This window comes from Vidua chalybeata, chromosome 1, assembly GCF_026979565.1.
Source record: "Vidua chalybeata isolate OUT-0048 chromosome 1, bVidCha1 merged haplotype, whole genome shotgun sequence".
In the NCBI taxonomy this organism is placed as follows: Eukaryota; Metazoa; Chordata; class Aves; order Passeriformes; family Viduidae; genus Vidua; species Vidua chalybeata.
Genome location: NC_071530.1, coordinates 4,700,799 through 4,714,537, shown reverse-complemented (window position 1 = coordinate 4,714,537; position 13,739 = coordinate 4,700,799). Strand labels below are relative to the sequence as shown.

Genomic DNA, 13,739 nt, shown 5'->3' with positions numbered 1-13,739 from the left:
GCGGGCATCGGAACCGCCCCAGGGGCTGGAGCGGCCCGAGGGTCGGAGGTGCCGCGGGGCTGCCCCGTGGATCAGAGCTCCCCTCAAGTCTCACCGGGGCTAACCCCACCTGCAGGGCCAGGGAAGCACCAGCGGCACCGAGCGGGGCTTCGGGACGGGGCTGCGCCCGGGGGCCGCAACTGCACCACGGATCGGAACCAACCTCGAGGTCCGGAGCCGCCGCAGGGCTCGGAACCACGCCGGGTTCCGGAGCCGCCGCGGGGGTCGGAGCTGCCCCAGGGTTTCGGAGGTGCCCCTGGGCTCGGAGCCGCCGCAGGGCTCGGAACCACGCCGGGTTCCGGAGCCGCCGCGGGGGTCGGAGCTGCCCCAGGGTTTCGGGGCTCGGAGCCGCCGCGGTGTCGCCCCCCAGAGGCGGGGCCGGGCCGGGCCGCGGTCGCCCCGCTCGCTCGGTCGCCGGCGGGGCCGGTCCGCCCCCGTCCCCATCCCCGTCCCATTGGCCGCGGCGGCTCCGCGCGTCACCGCTTCCTCCCGCTTTTGTGCGCCGCCCCAGCCGAGCTCCGGGCGAGCGGTGCCGAGCCGAGCTGAGCGGATCGGAGCCGCGCCAGGCGCTGGGACCCGAGGTGGTGACACCGGCCCCGGGTGGCCGCGCATGTCCCTCCGCGGGTGACCCCGGTAAGTCCGTCCTCAGCCCCCCTTCCCGCGGGCGCCGGGTCCTCGCCTCCGTGAATAGTTTCGTTCTTTTAATTATTTTACTGTCCGCAGTGGTGACCGAGAGTTTTGCAGCCGGGTCTGGCTTCCGTGGGTTTTTCTTCCTTCCTTTCTGGTCTTGCGAGTGGGAGCTTGTCCCTGCGGCTGTGTTTGGGGAGCCGTGGGGGGGGGGCAAGCGGGGGGTCCCCAGGTGTGCTGGCCAGGAGGAGGGCGCGGGTTGCCGTGTCCGTGGGTGCGGAGCGGATTGAGGGACTGACCTTCCCCGGGGCTCCCCGCACACCCCTGCCTTGTGCTGGTGCTCTCGGCTCGCTGTTTTCCCCAGGTTGTTGCCTGGGTGCGTGTCCCAGCTGCAGCTGCTGACAGCGAGCGCCGGGATTAGACTCCAATACCCGTTTTGGGATGCACTGGCGTCTGGAGCCAGCGGTTTCTGCATGTGGTCACTTGTGGTCCTGGCTCCCTGGAAAGCATCCAGGGATGTGCGGGGGTACTTGGCCATCCCTCACTCTCCTGCAGAGCTCTCCCTGCACCGTCTGTCCGGAGCGGTGAGGATGAGATGAGCGCGGGGAGGAAGGCTCCGCGGCGGGCACGGCCCCGAAGCCCTTCCCCGCGTGGTGCGAGTGGCCGGCGGAGCTGGGAAAGCTGGATTTCCACCTGGACGGAGCGAGCGGCTGCCGTGGGGCTGTGCCACGAGCCGGGATGATGCTCAGGAAGGATTTGTGCTGCCGGCACCAAAACCTCTGCCCTCCGCGGCTGTGCGGGGAGGAGCGGAGCAGAGGTGGGAGCCGTGGACCAGCAGGGCAGGTCGTGCACGGTGGCCAAGTACAGCTCTTGCTGGCCCTGACGCAGCTCGGAGAGAGGCTTCTCCCTCTGCTGCTGCTTTAATCCTCCTCTTCAATTCCTGTCTTGTAATCCAGTAGTTTTTGGGAGTGGACCTGCTCCTGGTTTGGGGAAGGGTCTTGCATGTGTTGCTGGTGCATGAACCAAAAACATGGGGCTCACTTGGAATTTGGAGGTTTGGGATTTTTGCAGGGCTTAAGTGATCCCAGAGATTTCCAGAGTCAAGCTATTTCACTTCTTTGGTGAAAATGAATGGTTGAGGGGAATTTCTTTCTGTGACACCTTCTGGATTTATTTCCAGTCTGGTATGTGCAGTTTGACGTAGCTTCATGCAGGATTTGTGCATGGAGTGCAGCTCTTGGAAGCAGCTCCTCAGGCGTGCATGAGATCAGTTGCATTTGGGGCTTTGCCCTGCCTGTGTCTTGATACCTGTGTCAGATGGTCCAATTTCCAGAACCCCTAATTTAACATTAATTATAAACAGGGATTCCAGCTTTCCCAGGGCTCCTGCAGATCAGAGCAGGCCTCCACAGCTGGGCACAGCCTTTGCCCTGGGAAGGTTCTGCAGCTTGTAAAAGCTCCTCTGTTGAGGCAGGACGTGAGGCTGGATGGGCTGCCAGCCTGGTGGGATGTGGATGTAAAGGACCTTTTATACCTTGCTCGTGTGAACGGGTTTTGGTGCCGCAGTTTTTTCCATGGTCCTTAATCTCCACCAGAAGCCCGCAGCTCTGCCATGTCAACGTGCACTGATGGGCAATGCATTTATTTTTTTGGAGGCTGTCAGAGCCTGTGAGGGAAGTGCACTCACGCAGAGAGATGTGGTCTGGATTTTCACCCAGACGAAGCGACTCCGGCACAAAAAGCCAGCGATTGTGGCGGCCAGAGGAGCGGCTCCATCCCGTCCAGAACGTTCCTGTTGCTCGATGATGCTTCGTGATTTCAGCCTGCAGCTTGGACTCGATGCTCTGTGAATTTTCCCGTCGGGAAGACGCCGGCGAGGCTCCCACGGTGTGTCTGGCTCCCTGGCAGAGCCGTGGGATGGAGTGTGCTGCTGCAGCATGGAAAGTGATGTGCTTCCAGCCCCGCTCTCCCCAGATGGACGTGGGAACGAGCGCGAGGGCTGGCAGGATCTTCTGTTCTGGTGGATCTGGCCCTGCTGTCGGAGACCTGCTGGTCGGGGCTAGAGGGAAGTGAGTCAGGGTTTGCTGTTAGAAGGGATATCTTTTATTAGACTGCTCGGGGAAGGCAGGCTGGCTCTGGAGTGCACAAGCCTGTCTACATGTAGAAGAAAAGAGGGAGTGATTGCTTGGAGTCTGCCTTGGCTCTCCAGACTGAGGGAATCATCTGAAAGAAAACGAGGGAAAAGACAGATTCAACTGCAGTTTAACCTGCAGGAAACACATTTCATCCCTCTGCAAATCTCTGGATTCCTTAGATCCTGAGATGCAGCACAGGAGGGGGACATGCATCCCACGTGCCAGCCCTTCACAGGAGGTGGCTGAGCATTTTCCAGCCTGGCTCCCACAGCGAGGAGCTGTGGGTGACAGGGATGGTGCTCGCTGATGACTGACGATAGCAGGAGGCTGCTGGGCTCAGTCCCTTCCACTCCCCGCTTTGCACAGAGCACAGGCCAAGCACAGAAATGTGCAGAATGCCAGCTGTGCACTGGGGAGATGAAAAATGCAGTGTGGAGCCATAGGAAGTGGAATATGGGTTTAAACTTTTTTATTTTTATTATTTCCCCAGACAGGGGGGGAAAGCTATAGATGGCCCACTGATACTGAACCTGGCAGGTTCACCCTCAGTCCCCAGGCTTTATTTATGTAGCTGTTTAACCTCCACAAGGGGAAATGGGTGACCAGGTGTTTTTGGTGAGTCCCTCCAAGGAGCAGGTCCCCTTTCCCACAGCCCAGGGCAGTTCAGCATTTCTTTCTGGCACCTTTTCTGCCTTTCCTGAGTGCAGTGTGAGATGCAGAGTGAATGTCATCTCAGTTGTGCCTGAACCAGGCACAACTCTGCAGGCTGGCCCCATATCCCGCGTGGCATGAGCCTTCATCTGATGTGGTCAGTGCTGTGGTGAGCATCAGACAGGCAAGATAAGGGGTTTTTTGTCTGTGAGGGTGCAGGTGAGCACGCAGGAGTGTGGATATGTGGGTGTTTTTGCTTGTTTTCTGTCTGTCCCTGCAGGTCTGATCTGGTCTAGCCAGGTAATTTTCCCGTTAGTCACTAAAATGCTGCTGGTGCCCAAATCAAAAGGGTGGTCAGGCATTGGCACAGGCTGCCCAGGGAAGTGGTGGAATCACCATCCCTGGAAGTGTTCAGAAACAGTGTAGATGTGGCACTTGGGGACATGGTTTAGAGGTGCACTTGGCAGTGCTGAGTTAATGATTGGACTCAATGACGTCAGAGGTCTTTTCCGGCCTTAACGATTCTATGATCCAATCAGTCTGTCTCGGTTCATCTTTAATGACACAAGAAATTAAAAGCTAAGACCTCCTTTAAAAAACAATGCCTTGCTCTTCAAAGGCCCAGGGGAGCTGTTCCCTGCAGCACACCTGTTGCATGAGGAACACAGGAAGAACACTCCAGAGGGGCTGCAGGCAGAGGGCACCTGGCTCTCTGCTTTGTTTTGGCAGTGGGATGTTGTTCCAGGATCTTCCCCTGGAGCCACAGGGCTTGGGGCCAGGCTGAGACCAGGATGGTGGAAGAAGCAGCATCAGCCTGGCTGATGGAGACTCTTGCAGCTCTACATCCCTGTCTCTGTGACCAGGGTGGGGACACAGCATTGCATGTCATCGCTGTGTCTGGTCTCAGGTGCCAGCTTCTGTTCCCAGGGCACTTGGAATGTCTGTGAAGGGAGCCCAGAAGGTTTGACCTGGGCTTTCTGAGGCTTTTAGAGGTGAAAGGTATACCTGTACCCTCTAGAAGAGGGGGTTCAGCTGCCAAATGCATTCCCCAAGCACCTTTTTTCTATGCTGGATGATCCTAAAATAAATGTTAGCGGAGACAAAGTGTCTCAGAATTTAATGAGAATCTGTGGTTGGTTCTGCTCTCCTGAGTTAAGCCCCAGGCTGGCCACCATTTTATGCACAGCTAATTGTCACTTCTGCAAGAGCCTCTCTGATTTTATTCTCTCCACTCTGGGAAATGATTCTGTGCAGCCCAGGGAGAAGGAGCTGTAACAGCAGTGAAGCTGGGTGGAGCTGAGCCAGGGTTTGGCTCAGAAGCTGCCTGGACAAAGTCCGGCTGGCAGAGCGCGCCGTGCCCAGCGGCTCGGGCCAGATCCTGGAAGGAGCTGGCCAAGCTCCTGCGTGGGCTGCTGTGTAAACAGCATGTGTTCAGGCCAGGTCCTGGGGGGGTGGGAGGATGGGTCAAGCGTTCAGGTAGTGATTAAACACCAAATTGCTTGAAAAAAATTAGCCCTGGGTGGGTGGATTAGAGGCGCTCTGCAATGCTGCTGTGGCCAAGTGACAAAAAGTCATCTGATTGATAGCGGGGTGATTCAGATGGAGAGAAAGACTTTGCTGCTTTGGGAAAGTAATTTGTGAGATAAGAAGTCTTTGTGATGGAGGTAGGAACGCCTTAAATCCATCAGTGCTGCAGGGTGCAGTGCGGCCCCTGCAATGCTCCTGTTTTGGCATGGTTATGTTTGTCTTACCCACACGCAAGGGTGTCATGCACAGTGGCTTTCAGGTGCTCCCAAATCCCCAAGGAAACATAGAAAAGTTGGCACATGACTGTCCTTAGCACAGATACTGTGTGTAAGAGTGAAGCCTGTGTTGAACCTGTGCAGAGGGTCAGAGGAAGATGCTGCTGCTTCGGCACATCTGATGAGGTCTGTCCTTGTTGAGGTTGTCCTCGTCCTGCAGTCCTGAAGTGGTCAGGCCTGGATGATCACTGTAGATCCCTTTCAATTGAACTGTTCCATTCTGTGGATGTGCATGGAAGTCCCTTGTGATGAGGATGGTGGATTACTCGGATTGCTTAGTACTTTTGTGCTGCAACCTCTTGTTTTTGGGGCTTTTGTACTGAGAAGAAGTCAAATCACACTCTAGTTGTGATGTGGAAATAGTGCAGTGCCATCTGTGGTTAACAGGAGCCCAGAAGAATTTAGCAGATCCTTAATTCTTCACAGTGGGCTGTCTGCACCTTTTACTGTGCAAGGTGGCAACAGGGATGCTCTATCCCAAGCCGTGAGTATTCTGCAGAAGGATGGTGGACACAGGGTGATGGGCACATCTGGCTCTCACCAGCTCCTGTAATGGTGATATCTTGCCCAGATGCAAATTTAAGGGTTGGGGCATCCCCTGCATGGGGCAGTGATTTGATAAGGAAGGGTTGTTTGGGTTGAATGGCTTGGGGAGAAGGTGTGAGGGTGAGACTTGTTATCACAGGTGGTGAAGGTGAACGGCAGAACAGGTGAGTGCATGCAGAGAAACTCTCTCTTAAATACCCTCTTCCTTTCAGCCTCTCTCCTCTTCCTCTCTTGTCACTACCTGGAGAGTGCCCTGGGGGGAACTGTCCCTCTTCTGCAGGGTCAGTGCAGTGTCATTGCAGAGGGCAGCTGATAACACTCTTATCTCTAGCTGGGTGATGCAGATGGGGGCTGATGATAGTGTTATCTGCAGAGGGGTGATAACCCTGAAGTCACTGTGCTGTGGGAGTATGTGGCTGGAGGGAGGTGTGTGGATCTGTGGGACAGAGAGGTTTGGGAGTGTGTAAGAGATTAATAACCAGTACATCAAATCAGAGGTTTGGGCTTCCTTTTGTTGAGACTGATCTGTGCACTGGTGTCGTGTGGAGCTGTGGAGCAGGGCTTGTTTGATGAAGCATCCTTCAATGAAGGTACCAGGCTGGGCCAAGCTCCTGGAGAGCTTTCCTTGCTGGTGGAAAGTGTTCATACTGCAGCTTCAATGCCTTCTGTTTGCCTTTCAGCACAAACCTACAGCTTTGGTCCCTCTACTAGAATCCTTCTGTTGATTTCCTCTTGGAGAGTGGCTTTTGGGAAACCTCAGCACCTCGTGGTTAATAAACCACTGGTTTGCTGCTCCTTGGTCTTAGTCCCTCCATGCTGGTGCAAACAGAATAACAAGAGTCATTAGAGAAATATGCAAGATATTCCAGTTATTTCTCTTTGGATGGTGCTGGTAGCAAGTAAAAGAGATAAACAGAGCTGTGCTTAGCTTATTACATCATTGGTTTTACTGAAAGGGTCAAGGTCCAACTCTGGATGTTGTTGCAGGATGCATTTGAGCTGCTCCCGAGCTTGCTGTGCCGTGCCAGAGGGAAAATCTTTGGGAAAGGCATCATTTTAGTGCTCTCTCCATGTGTTCCTTCTGAATGGTGGCCGTGGCTGAAGTGCCTTGGTAGAGTTCATGATGGGACAAGTCCTGCCAGGTTAATTTCTTGGCTTTGCACTGGGAAGCTCTGCACTTGGCTCCTGATGAGCCCCAGGAGCTGCTCTTCCTCTGGCAGAGGCAGCCAAGGGAAGCCCTGCTGACATCTGCTGCAGCCTGCTGGGTGTTGGGGCTGGCAGGGGACTCTCAGGGCTCCCTGGGTGTGGAGCCTCACAGCACAGAGTGCTGCTCTGTCCCACTCCTGTCCTCAGCTTTCTCTGCTAGGAGGGCTCCTGGTGGCTTTGTTGCCTGGCTGCATCTGCTTCACTGGTGGCCTAAGCTGAGGTCTGCTTGCTCCTCTTGTGACATGGCTGAAAAGAAGGATTTGAGGAACCATGCCAGTTCTTGCCTGTTTTTGTTTGGATTGGTGATGCTTACTGAGACTCTCCACAGTGCTCTTCCCGGGAAGCTGAAATGTTAAAGATGTGCACAACTCACATTGTGGCTGATGACACAAGAGAAAGAGAGAAAATGTTTAAATCATTCCAGTATTTCAGCAACTTCACCTGCAGCATTACAGGTGTGAATAAAATCTGGTGTGAGCCTGTAAGGGCTGAGGATGCGTTTTCACAACTGGCTTTTGTACTTAGCAGAGAGGGTGCTGAAGATTGTAACTGCCTTCATCTCTGGATGAGAATGAGCTAGTTCTAGTCTTGGTCTGTGTCCAGGAAATCCTGTGCTGGAGAGCTTCCCTTTCAGGAACCCAGTGAGGCTGTCCCAGGGAGGTGGTGTGGTGCACTGAGGTTTGATGAGATGGAGCAAGGCTTCCTGTACCTGTTTCATCATCACTTGGGAAGTTGATTTGCCTTTCAGGCCAGGTGTTGCCAGAGAGGTGCAGTTTGGTGTCTCACCCCTGTGGGAGCTTCCCAGGCAGCAGTGGCTGTGTGGTTGCTGTGGGAGTCACCAGGAGGAGGTGAAAGGGGGAAATGTTTGTGGAAGAACATGGGATGTGTTGAGCAGGATCTCCCCTTGGTGCATGGTGATCCTGCCACCTCCCCGACCTGTCCTGGGCTGGATTTCCAAAACCTTGGACAGGTATGATTGGAGGGCTCTAGGCTGCATCACAGGACGTCACCACCTTCATGCCATGTTCAGGAGTGTCACCAGGGGCTTGGAGTGGTGCCGCTGCAGGAGAGTCTCCAACCCAAAGAGGGTTCTTGCTAATCCCTGCCTCTGTCTGTGGCTTCCCTCTCCTCTTGCTGCCTGAGCAGGCAGCTCTGCCTGCCCTGGCTGTGGAGCACTGGTGACAGCCCTGGGTCAGGACCGTGGGGGATCCTGGCTGCTGAAGGCTGTGCTAAACGCTTTCATGGGACACAGTTTGTGGCATCCCCCACAAAACCTCCTGCAAGGTACCTTGCTGCAGAGCTCTGTTTTGGGGCTGTCTCTGATGTAATCTGTCAAGACACAGGCTGCTCTGACTTCCTGCTGAAGGTCTGGTTGGGGATGGATGACCAGTTGCTTACCTAGCATTACCAAAGCAACGAGTTGTTGCTTTCCATGACTCATGAAAATGCACTGTAGGCTCTCTTAAGAATGGCTGAGATAATTTTTTGGCTGGCTTTGGGCATCTGGTTTCCTTAGCAAATAGCAGCGGGGGTGGAGGGAGGGGGATTTCCAAACTCGTTTCTTTGTATGTGTGATCTGGTTTTTAGAGCTCGGCTCAGAAAATACTTCGTTTTAAAAAGGGGATGAAAAAAAAGGACCTGTAACTTCCATGTCTGTTTAGTTTTTGTAGCATGTTTCATTTAGTTGTGGTTTGGTGTAAAAAGGGGAAAGGTGCTAATAATATTACAGAGCTGTAGGCTGTGGTTCTCCTCTTAAATAAGCAAGGATAGAAACATGATGAGTGGTATTTTCCTTTTAGAGCAAGTCTTTCTGGGGAAGGAGAAGGAGGTACAGAGGAAATTCTGCAAACAAAACTGTAATTTCATCTCTTTTTTTTTTTTTTTTTGACCATGTTTGCTCAAATAGGGGACTTTGATGCAGCAGAGCAGAGTCTTAGCAAGAGGTGTTTTAGTGTTTGGCTATTCTGATTATTATTTTAAAAATATTTATTTATTTATGTGTAGACCCTGGATTCACTTTCTGTTTTTTTCCCGTGTGGTTCAAAGGCAGCAGCACAGACATCCTTGAGAACCAAGTGCAGCAAGATAAACATTAACCAGAAGAGAATCAGAACCCTGTGACAGCTTCCCCAGGAGGTCCCCAGGTGTTCTGACACCTCTGCAGCAAGGTTGCAGCAGCCTCTGTGGTAATCCTTCCCAAGTCCAGCCACCGTTTGCACCTGAGAGCAGACAGAGAGAAGGGAGGGGAAATCCTGGGCAGGCAGAAGGTCATTGTTTGGATAGGGAGATTTGTGGTGCTGTGGGTTTGGTGTGTCTGGGTTTGGTGTGCCCATCCTTTGCAGGGCTGCCAGGAGCGAGGGTTTGGTGTGTTCCACACCGTGCAGCCAGGTCAGGAATTCGATAGCTGTGAAGCAGCCTCTAATGCTGGGCATGGTCTGTGCTGGAGCTTGGCTGGGGTTGATTCTGCAGCCAGGGCAGGCAGAAGTGTGTCCTGCTGTGCCGAGGGAACGGGGCTGGAGCTGCAGATGTGTGCTGGGACCACGGCAGCTCAATGGCCCGGCGCCGGGCCAGGGCTGAGCGGGAACAATGTGACTGAACAGGTTTGTGCTCACTTCCCTGCAAGCTCGGGGCTGAGATAATGCAGAAACCCGGAGGCTTTGCCAGCGAGCAGCGAGGTTTCCTCTCTCTGTGCCCTGCTGCTGTCTCTGTGAAAAGCTGACGAAAAGCAAAGCCCTGGAGCTCGAGGAATGGCACGGCTGAGCTCCAGTGAGGGTGCTGGATGGCACCCCAGGGCTTGGCTCGGGGCTGCTGCCTGCACAAGCACCCTGTGCCAGGAGCTGCTGTGAGCTCCACAGCTGCTCAGGCCCTTCATCTTCTCCTCCACCTCTGAATTTCTCTGCATCTTTGCTAGTTAGTTTGGACAGAATGGGTAAACACTGCTGATTTAACCAGAACTGTAGTCTTTACCCTCTTTTTTTCCATGGATAAAATGTATTTAATGCATGGCCTAGCACGCCATAGATCCTTTAGGTCTTAATTGTTTTGTTCCATGCAAAAATAGGAAATAAACGTGACCTGAGGTCTTCTGCTCTTTGTGGTGCTTGTGAGTATTTGAACATGTGGCCAAAGTTTATTTTTCTGAACTGGTGGGCAGCTGCAGCCCAGGTGCCTGTAGTGCCATGGTCACACTGCCCCAGGCTTAGCAAGACCATGGGATGAGCTCTCTGAGATCCAACACAGGCTTTTTCAGAAGCTCAAGCTCTTATTTATAGACTAATTTTTACCACCAGGTAAATTTCTGCTGGGCAAGATCCACCAGTAGCTGTGAATCTGGTGGTTTGGTGAGCAGGGAATGCCAGCAGGTGAGCTGGCATAGCTGAATTCCGTGGCTTTGCCCTGCTTGATGCTGGATAAAAGAAATGGGAACAAAATTTGGGAAGGAGTTCTGCTGCTTGTTATTTTATTTTTTTGTAAACTGCAGTGCCTTGATATCGTCCCCCAGTGCATAATGTTCTTTTGACTAGAAAGCCAGTATCAGAGTACCCCAAAGGGGCTGCTGAATTTCTAGGCAGGTGTTGCTAGGAAAGCTGTATTTTTTGATCTCTAACTTGCAGATGGACATGTTGAAGGAACCCACCTCTCCCCAAAATTCAGTCAGTCCCTGTCCAGTCTATAGGTTTCCAGTGTATAGTGTTGGTAAAAAGGATCACATTCTTTCCTCCAAAAAATACAGATTTATTTCTTTTAAAGTAGATGTTTCTATTCCTTCTTGTTTGAGCATTTCAGACATGACTTACACTTCTTTAACTTTTGACATCATTGACATCTGCAAATACTTCTTTTTAACCAAAAAAAAAAAAAAAAGGGGAAGTGTGGATTCTGATGTAATCATGTGACTCCAGGAACAACGTTCTTACGAAAAACACAGAATCCTGTGAGAATTTGCAATGCTCAGGGTTATCCCATTGTTCAGCAGAAAATGAAGTAAAACCTTCTACTCCCAGCTGCCCCATCCCTTGGTGTCCATCTTGTTGCAAGAGATATTTAGGCTGTGTGGCTTTTGGTGGTTTTGTTTTGGTGTTGTTTTTTTTTTTTTTTTTTTTTTTTTTTTTTTTTTTTTGTGTTTTTTTTTGTTTGTTTGTTTGTTTGTTTGGTTTTTTTATGGTATGGTGTCATTTTTGTGATTATATGGTGAAACTTTTTTCTCCTTTCACAGTGAAATTTGCAGATCTGTGTCCTTGAGGCTCTCAGGTGCTCTCTGGGTTATGTGTGAGGATAATCTCTTTTGGAAGCCTTTCACACTTCAGGCATTTTAAAACCAAGAGAGAGCCTTGCTGCTGTTGTGGCATGAATCAATGGCAATGGAAATTGCCATGTAAACATAAACACCTAAGCTGCATTGGAGCCTCTTCTCCCCAAACCCTTTGGTTCCTTGCATTTCCATTTCTGGGGTGGTTGGTGGTTGGGGTTTTTTAGGCTTTTTTCTGACAGTCTATCACAGGAGGCTTGACCTGGATGTTTGCTGTCTGTGCTCTTGCCAACCTGCCCTTTGTGAAAGGAAATGAAGTGCCTTTCCATCTTGGACAGCAGCAGGCTTGAGAGCTCAGAGAAGTATTCTGATGGTACAAAAACGAGGTTTCTGTGCTGCTTGTGGCTGTGGGACAGGAATTAGGGGACTTGCTTGGGTGCCTCAGAGCTCACTGAAGCTGAAAACCAGGCTAGTGCAAGTCCTCTGTTGTGTAACTACCCCTGGGCAAGCCCTGTTAGCTGTCTCTGGAGGTATTCAAAACCTGCCTGGACTTGATCCTGTGCAACCTGCTCTAGGTGAGCCTCCTTCAGCAGTGGGGCTGGACTGGGAGATCTCCAGAGCTCCCTTCCCACCACAGCCATTCTGTGATTCTGTGTGAACATCTGGAAAACAAAACATCTTCAGAGGGCAACTCTCCCAGCCACAGGCAGGCGAGCAAAGCCAGCGTGTTCCTCTACAACGTGGGAGATATTTATCCTGTGACTAAGCAGAAAAGTTAAGAGATGGAAAAGGTCCTATTAGATCATCTCATGGCAAGCAGCTTTTCTCCCTGGTGTATATTTATTAATAGGCTGCTGGGCAGACAGGAGGGGTTTGCCCAGGGCTCTGAGGAGGAGCAGCAGGCAGCCTGTGCAGGTGAGGGACTCTGCACGCACGTGACTCAACCTGCACGTGCACAAGTTGCTTGCAGCAATAGGATTTTGTAGTAAAAGGGTGCCAGGAACTCTTGACTTGACATTCTTGGCGTGTTTGGAGCCTTCCCCTTAACTTGCTGTCAGTTTGTGCAGGCATGAGCTTGTCTTTTTATAGCATTCTAGGAATAAGCTAATTTTACTTTATATTTATGATGGAGTAGGTGGCTTGAAAACTAATAATAATGGGGGGGGGAGAAAAAATAGAAGCCTTTTGGAAAAGAGAGGTCAGCCAGCGGGACCTCTGCACAGCTGGCCTGGGCTCTGCTGGCCATGATCTACAGCAGCGGTGTGCAAAGGCTCCCAGGGGAGATGTCAGAGAGGTGCAGGTGGAAATGCTATTGCCATGACAAACAGAGCAGTGCTGGAGTGTCAGGCCAGAGCTTGGGGACCATCAGCATTGCTTGGTTTATCACTGCTTAGTAACCACAGCACGGTTACTAAGCTGGTTCGGTTTTTATTTCACATTCCCCAACTGCAGCTCAGAGCACTCGGGTTGAAATCGCCGAGTGTTGAGAATAAAGGGACAAATTCTGCCCTTAACTGGATCAGGAATGGATAGAGCATGTACTCCTGTAGGGAATGGGAGCAGGAATTTCCTATCCAGGCATGTGCTGAACTACCTTCTCCTACTGACACTGTGTTGGATTTTGCACTTAGGATCACTTTGCTGGCTCCAGAGGTGTCTCCTGGTCCACACCAGTGTGAGATCAATATTTAGGGTTAAGGATGAGAACTGTTCTGTGGTGCAGGTGAGCAGCCAACCTTCCTCTGCACCTGTGACATCTTTTTGCTGGTGGTGGCACTTGGTTGGGTGCCAGGGGCCGTTCTGCAGGGTCTGATGATCCATTTCCTGACACCCTGGTACATTCTGTGTGGTTTTTGGAAGTGTTGTGGGACATCTCTTGGCTGAGCAGCTGCTCTGTTGCATGGAGAGAAGCTCTCCCAGATCCATGGAGGGTGTTTCATGGTACAGGCAGTGTCCCTGGCACCACTGGTCTTTCTCTTGGCTTGTCCTGTGGAAGTGACAGTATCACAGATGACGTTTTCCAGGAAAACTTCCAACACTTGTAAAGAGCTCTGACATGGGCTTTGCCTCCCTTCTCTCCACCAGACATCTTCTAGGGAGGAGGGAGCTGGAGCAGGGCACAGTGCACAAAGGGAACAAATCTGCCTTATTATTATTTAATTTAGAGAGAAGTTGGCCTAAAGATGTAAAAAGGAATTGCAAGCGCTGTCTGGACACCACTTCTCCTCATCAATTAGCAGCATTAAACTCTCAGCAGGGAGGATTAATTAGAAAACTGAAATCTTTCTATCATGACAGCCTTCTGGTTTCCATTGAAATGCAGCCGGAGGACTGGAAAGGCTTCTGTATTTTGTTTTGATACGCAGGCATATGTTTCTTTCCATCCTGGAAATTAATTCTGTCTGTCTGTAACGGAGCCGTGGGAATCAATATTGAACTGAACTGTATTTCTCCAGAGCTTTCTTCTAAAAGTAGAAGAAAGCT

The 13,739-nt window shown here is 51.7% G+C and overlaps 1 protein-coding gene across 2 annotated transcripts in view; it reads left to right on the top strand.

Moving 5' to 3' along the window:
* The first annotated feature begins 576 nt into the window (after positions 1–576).
* LOC128796714 (mitogen-activated protein kinase kinase kinase 3-like) overlaps positions 577–13,739 on the top strand; it is a 77,238-nt gene continuing 64,075 nt past the window's right edge. For both annotated transcript variants that reach the window (XM_053958630.1, XM_053958623.1), the window contains exon 1: positions 577–672. The gene's annotated coding sequence lies outside the window, so the exon portion shown is untranslated. The remainder of the gene's footprint in view (positions 673–13,739) is intronic.